At 61.4% G+C, this 6,837-nt stretch overlaps 1 pseudogene; it reads right to left on the bottom strand.

Annotated features, from left to right (window-relative positions):
• Nucleotides 1–2,581: 2,581 nt before the first annotated feature.
• LOC122907397 lies at nt 2,582–6,581 on the bottom strand (annotated as a pseudogene).
• Between the last annotated feature and the right edge of the window lie 256 nt (nt 6,582–6,837).

Here is a 6,837-nt window from a genome sequence, read left to right as displayed (position 1 = left end):
AATTATATGTTTTGGTGTTTCCAAATTGATCCACAACGAGAGATGAAAACCATGGAAATTACACATCTTAACGCAGGTCTGTGTGATTTCATGGCCTTGCCATTAAAGCTGGAATCTTCAGAAGTGGGGTTTTGTCAAAGTTCTCCCCCAGATTCACACTGGCTTTTGTGCCATGGCTGCTTAGGGCAGCAGTCACTTGATGGAGAAGCTGAGAGCTCCAGGAGGCCTCACTTGCACAAATGGACAGCCAGAGCCCTTTCTGTGCTTCCAGCCTCTCCCACAAGAAGAACCAGCCACAGGGTCTATGCATGTCATTGCTCATCAGACACCCGGGAGCACCAGCCCCCTGTAGGGCGCCCGACCATGTGAACTGGCTCAGCATGACCTGGGTGTACACTGACCCCATCTTTCTACTCATCTGCAGGTCTGGCTGAGGTGCCTGTAAACCACAAGGCCATCACAGCAGCTGGCTCTCCCCCGGGGAAGGAAGGGAGGTCTCTGCAGACCTGCAGCAGGAAATGGACCATCTACCAGGGGGTCAGGCTGATGCTGTCCTGATTCCAGGTTGGGCAGGAGGGTGGGAGGCCCAAGGATCAGTGGGTCTGGCCCTCCAGCCACACCTCTGCCTTTCCCAGCCTCCCCAGCATCTGGGTCTTCTCCCCAAAGTCACACGGGGGGCCAGGAAGAGTGAGGGCCAGAGCTGGGAGCCAGGCTCAGGAGGCAGCCAGCATCCGGCTCTTCATCCCATCAAGACTCTAGGCTCGCTTCGGGGGGTGCAGGGACACTTGTTGTACGGCAGGTGGGGCCTCCTGGCAGGCCTCACCTCTTCCTACAACTCCAGAGAAATAGTTTTGTCAGGGGTCTTCCCAGACTGAATCTCGGAGCCCGGGCCATGCCAATAAGCATTGCCAGCGTTAAGCAGAGAGCGGCTGTGGGATGGCCCAGGACAGGCTCAGCACCACGGTGGGTTTGGCAGGGACAGGTGTGGAGGCCTCCCTCGGAAGAAGGGCAGCCCTCCAGGCCCTCCACTCCACCTGCTCTTACCACAGTGACTCTCGGCTTCCTGGAGCTGGGGGAAGGGCAGGGTCAGGACATTCCAATGCTGGTTTCCCCAAACCTCTCACCCCGTTTTCTTCCACTGGCACAGTTTGGCTCAGGCTGCAGAAGGGCAGACCAAGCGGCCCTGCTGCCATCAGTCTAAGCCTGGAGAAGCTGTCGAGGGGCCCACACACCATCATCCAGCTGGCCGAGGTCCAACCCCCCAAACACTGGAGACCTGGTAGCGTGGCCTCATTTTGAACCTGAGGTACCTCTGAAGGGAGCTCTGTCCCTTTAGGTTGAGCACCAGGTGGCTGAGGACGGTCCCTCTCTGTGTCCCCACCTCTGTCCACACCCACCCACTCTGCCCCCAGCTGTAGAAACTCAGACAAACACGCCCCACAGCCCATCCCCCTGTTCTCCAAGCCCCTGAGCCTTTGCACACACTGTTCTCTCTGCCTCAAGGTCCTTCCCTCTGCTCTGCTGGGGTAATTCCTACAGATCCCTTCAGACCAGCCCGTATGGTGACCCTGAGCCTGCATGGCATGCACAGTCCTCTGCTACTGGGTTTCTTCCCCTCTGTGGCCACCACTTCTCTGCCCCCTGAGGCTGTGAGCTGGGGTGGGTGGCTTTCCTACCGCTCCCCCCAGCCGCTGGCCAGCTACCGCACAGCAGCCCACTGCACTCTTGAGGACCCTTCCTCCGGGGTGAACGAGTGGGAAAGACAGCAGGCTCCCACAGAGATAGAGGGTATGGCGACGAGGCCCAGGGATCCGGCAGCAGGCGGGGGGGGTGGGTGGGTGGTGGGTGTGTGTAAACTCAGAGGATTTGGCTGCGGCCCCTCCCCCAACGGTTGTGTGGATGGGGGACATGACCAAGATGGGTGGGGCCACCCGTCCAAGTGACAACAAGATCCATCCCTCCTGGGTCTCCCCATGTGCAGGGCTTGGAGGCCAGCTCTTCCCTGCCCCATGCCCCATTGCTCCACACCCTGCCTCTAGGACATGAGAGGAAAAAGCCAGGCAAGGGGACCCCTCCACAAAGTGCTGATGTTGCATGGGGTAGTGGGGGGTGCACAGAGCTGTGGCAGGTCCTGAGGTCATGTGCAGCATGGAGTCAGGGGAGGCTCCACTCTGCACTGCCTACTGGTCTATGGAGAAGGGAGATGCAGGATTGTGGACCCGGGAGTTTGGTGGCCATACCACAGGTGTTCACAGGGCGTCAGATGTGCCATTTAGGGTCATGGGGTTCAGCAGCCTCCGTGAGCTCACATCCACATTGCAGTACTTGCTGCCCAAAGCGCTGATGCCCGCCCAGCCCTGCACTAGGGAGTAAGGACCCCAGCCAGCAAGGCTGCAGCGGGAAGCAGGAGAGCCACACCAGAAGCCCAGCGCACACGCCGGCCATCACCAAGTCTGAGCAGGTCCCCACAAGTGTGCAGCGGCGCATGCAGCGGTTCTGTGAGCACGGGGTTCCTGCGGCGGCTCCAGCAGCCTGCCCCATGGAGCAGTGTCAGGGCGGTGTGGGCAGAGCAGCCGGGCGGTCATCTGGACACATACTCGCTGGGAAGCCTGGCCCCGCCATGGTCGCGCAGCGCCTTGTTCACCGTCCAGATGTAGCCATGGATCAGTGCCCTTATCTTGGGGGTGAAGAGCTCGGGATTGTGCAGGTGCTGGCCATGCCTTCGGAAGCTGCCCTCCTTGTTTTTCTCCATGCACAGCAGCCACTCCTTGCTCACGGACACATTGAGGAAGGCCACTATCTCCTGCAGCATGGGCAGCAGGCTGTGGCGCATCACCTCCTAGTGCACCACGAGCAGCCCCTTGCTGAATCGCAGCCAGTCCAGCACATTCGAGGACCATCAGGCTGCGTAGCTTCACACGAAGTCCGGCCACTCTCCAGGAAGAGATGCTCAGGTCAGCCCGCCTCCTGGGTGCTGTGGGCAGGGAGCCGGGGAGGCGGGCGACCAGGGCAGGTGGCCCCTTGGAACAGGCCTTCCTGACAACCTGAGGGCAGTAAAAGCAGGACCGCAGGGCCAGCCTGGGTCACCAGGCCATGTCTGTGTCGGTGGCCATGCAGCCTCACATGAGGACAGATGTGGCGTGTGTGGAGAGAGCTGGTTCCCTCTCTTGTGGATGGTGAGTGCCCTGCCCGCGGGGCCCACACCAGGGCAGCGAGAGGTACGGGGCCTACGCCACACAGTGGTGTTCGTCATAGGTGGGAGACGGGGTGACCTTCATCCATGCTTACCTTGACGGGGATGAGCAGGGGCACGGGGAGGACGGGCGCAGGCCTGAGCACCCACCCGGGTCCTCCTGTGAAGCTTAGTGAGTGAGGTCCCTGCCTGATGCCAACCACGTCCATGGGGGTGGCCAGTCCACCCCATGATGCCGCCGGGCAGCCGGCAACGTTTGGGGAGGATCTATCCGTGAGAGCTCTATCCTGGCAAATTAAGACATGCTTGGGCTTTTGTCTTGGTGGGGACGGTGTCAATATCAGCAAACACAACTTGTGACCATCCTGCCACCTCGGATGGCGTGGGGACCCTTCACTTTCCCTGGTCTTCACAACCACGCTCAGACAGGGACCGCCCTGGTGTCTTGGGTGGGTAAACTGAGGCCCCTGGGAGCCAAGGAGGGACTAGAGCTCAGCTTCCTTCACCTGGGGTGCCAGCAAGAGGTAGGATGAGCTGGAAGCGATGGGGACATCTGCTGGGACAGGGTCTGCGGGGACGGGCCTGCCTGCCCCATGGCCCCACACCTGCTGTCCTCTGACTGCTCGGTGTCCCAATACTCACCACCCGGACCCATGCCCTGGCCACACTGCGGGGGACAGGGGCCTTACCCCCCACCCGCCCTTCTTCCCACCTTTGTTCTTCCAGCTTCGTTCGGCTGCATAGCCCAGGTGCCTGGCACACTTGCCGTTAAGCTCGGCCACCAGGGACCTGTATGGCTTCTGGATCAGTAAGATGGCCGAGTCGAATATCTGGATCTCCCTGCGGCTGCTCTCGTGGGTCTTCACGCAGATGGTGCGCCAGCTGCACCAGTGGTCCTTCTCGCCCTTGAACCCTGCGGGGAAGAATGGGGGCCGCTGAGGACAGTGATGGACCCCGCCGTGGCAGCAGGCAGAGCTGAGCATACCTCCAGGAGATCCCACAATTCTGGCGGCAGGGGCCTGACGCCCCTCTAGACTCCACAGGTGCGTGCGTGTGGGCATCTGCACGGCGATTTCCTGGGAGCATCGCTGACAACCTGAGAGGGAGTCTCGGCCGCAGGCGTGGCTCAGAGTGGGCAGGACATCTGCCAGGATTGCAGGGCAACACAGGGCTCTGGACACATGGTGCAGGTGTTCCTGTGAGGCCGGGCTTCCAGTCCCCACCCGGCAGTGGACCCCGGGGACCTGTGACGGAGTTCCAGCCCTTCCCACTTGTAACAGAGTCACATGTGGGTCAGCAAGACACTGTGGGCTCATTCAGCGGTGGCCTTTATGCTGCGGATGGAGGGGCTCCACGAGTGGTCCCATGGAGCACAGGGCCTCCCAGGAACTAGGAGAAGGGGGCTGGTCAAGGGGTGCAGCCAGATGTCACAGAAGGACCCCTGGAGGAATGCCCCAGAACCTAGATTCCGGCCACGTCCTGACAGTTCCGGGGTCTGACAACCGGGGACCCGTGCTCCATAAATGAGCTTGCGTGTCTCCTGGGGTCTTGGCGACACCGATGAGCCCCAACACCACCTACTTCGCGAGCTGGGGGGATGTGGCATGCAAAGGTGCTGCAGGCAGGGCTGGTCTCTGCCCCAGACCTAACAACCATCAGCCTTCACCGGGGCTCCTACTGCCCAGCACCGGGGATGAGGGAAAGAGAAGCCAGATCACAGGTTATAAACATGGGATCGGGATCGGGTCCCCAGCACCCCAAGACCTGCGGTGCCTTCTGTGTGCTGTGGGCTGTTCCCACAGCGGCCGTTCTGTGTGTTCCATGGGCCACAGTCACCCAGAACAGACCAGGTGCCCTTGTGTGTCACTAAGGGGTCGGTGCAGAGGCCAGCGGCCACCCCGCGCCAGTCCCATAAGCCTCACAGGGGGAACCCCCAGGGCCATCACACATGGCCACTCCAGCCACTGGGCCCCCAGGCCACTTGCAGACCAAGACCACCAGCTGTGCAGACAGCTATGGTCCTCTAGACGAGCAGGTGGCCAGCAGCCCGTGCCATGGGACTCCACGGACACCAGGCCACAACAGGCAGGACCCTGGAATAGGTCATCCGGCTGCTTTCCTGGGGGTGCCGGTAACACTCAGGGCATAAGGATGAGCGACTAGCTTTCTTGGCTTCTCCCACCAGACCAGAACCCCTGCCAAGCTCAGGACGCTGTGGACCTGGGGTTCTCTTCATAGTCCAGTCAGGAATCTGGACACACGGGGCTGACACCGATGGCAGACCGACAGCCCCTCGCTTGGCTGGGGTTCTCGGTCCTACTCAGCATAGGGAGTCCTCTCGCTTCTGCAGGGAGAGACTAGGGGGCCACACAACTCCGGGGGGCTCTGCACCTATCTTCAAAAATACAGCGTTTTGAGGAGCTCCTTCTGGCCTCACAGAAAATCAGACAAACAAGCCGGTGACGTCTTACAGAATTACTGCGGATTCTGACAACGAAGGGAAATTCGGAAAGTGGTCATAGCGTGGGAGCGCAAGCCGCCAGGATGGATGTCCCGAGTCCCAGGCCGGCCGCAGGGCTGGGAATGTGATTGCAATGCTGGTTCCCTGGCCCCCTGGGCTGGCCTAGGGACTCCAGGCCCCGTGGCCCTCACTCATCCTTGTTGCACAGGGTCCCATGGAACTGCTCGTTCGTGCAGCGAGTGTCTGAAAGGCCAGAGGCTGATCACCGACTGCCCCACCTGGACCCACCGCCCCCAGTCTCCTGCTTCACCGATGGGAAAACTGAGGCAGGCCCAGTGGGGAGGGGTTGGCCGCCCAGGCCCATGCCCAGAGAGAGCTCCGGGGATGACGAGGCCTCCCACAGCCCAGGCAGCAAGCCCTGGCTCCCCAAACAGCACAGAACATTCCAGATACTGCCCGAGGGTGGTGGGGCCTAGTCTTGCGGCTCTCCTGCTGTTCCTCAAAGCACCACAATCCCCAGACTCAGGGAAAGGCCAGGTGTGTCCCATGTCCAACCTCCAGGGACTGTGGTGGCCTCCCCTTCCCACCCCAGGCCGCACGCAGCCGCACTGCTTTCTCTGAGTGCCCGGAGAGTACACGTGGCAGACATGGCGGGGAAGGCCCCACATGCCTCGTGCCCCAGGCGCTGAACTCACCGTGCATGGGCATCTGGTAGACCTCGCAGTACTCGGCCAGCCTCTGTGCCTTGGGTTCCTGGCCATACACTGCACTGTCCACCGCATCCCAGAGGCTGAACTGAGGCGTGGGGTAAGAACAGTAGCACTCCCAGCCCCACAGGATGGCAAAGGGGAACTCCTGCCGGGGAGCAAGGGTTGAGAAGCATGTGGGTTGCCCACTGGGGCCAGGCTCGCCGGCTCCTGTCACCATGGATGGTGGCCATCCTTCCCGTGCAAGCCCAGGGGAGGCACGGCACACGGGGTGTGACTTCTGCCCCCAGGAGCTCAGAGCGGTTCAGAGACCCAACAACGGTCAGCATGAGCCAGGCCCAGGGCTAACATTGGGGGCCCAGCGGGAGTGCAGGGAGGACCAGGACCCCAGGGCAGGGGTGTCTGCAGGAGTCAGTGTGTATAAGGGTCAGTATGGGGCAGGTGAGCACACATACTGTGCTGGGGGCCCACTGGCT

Source organism: Neovison vison, chromosome 5, assembly GCF_020171115.1.
Source record: "Neovison vison isolate M4711 chromosome 5, ASM_NN_V1, whole genome shotgun sequence".
Lineage (NCBI taxonomy): Eukaryota > Metazoa > Chordata > Mammalia > Carnivora > Mustelidae > Neogale > Neogale vison.
The sequence above is the reverse complement of the archived record's forward strand: the minus strand, read 5'-3'. Positions and strand labels throughout refer to the sequence as shown.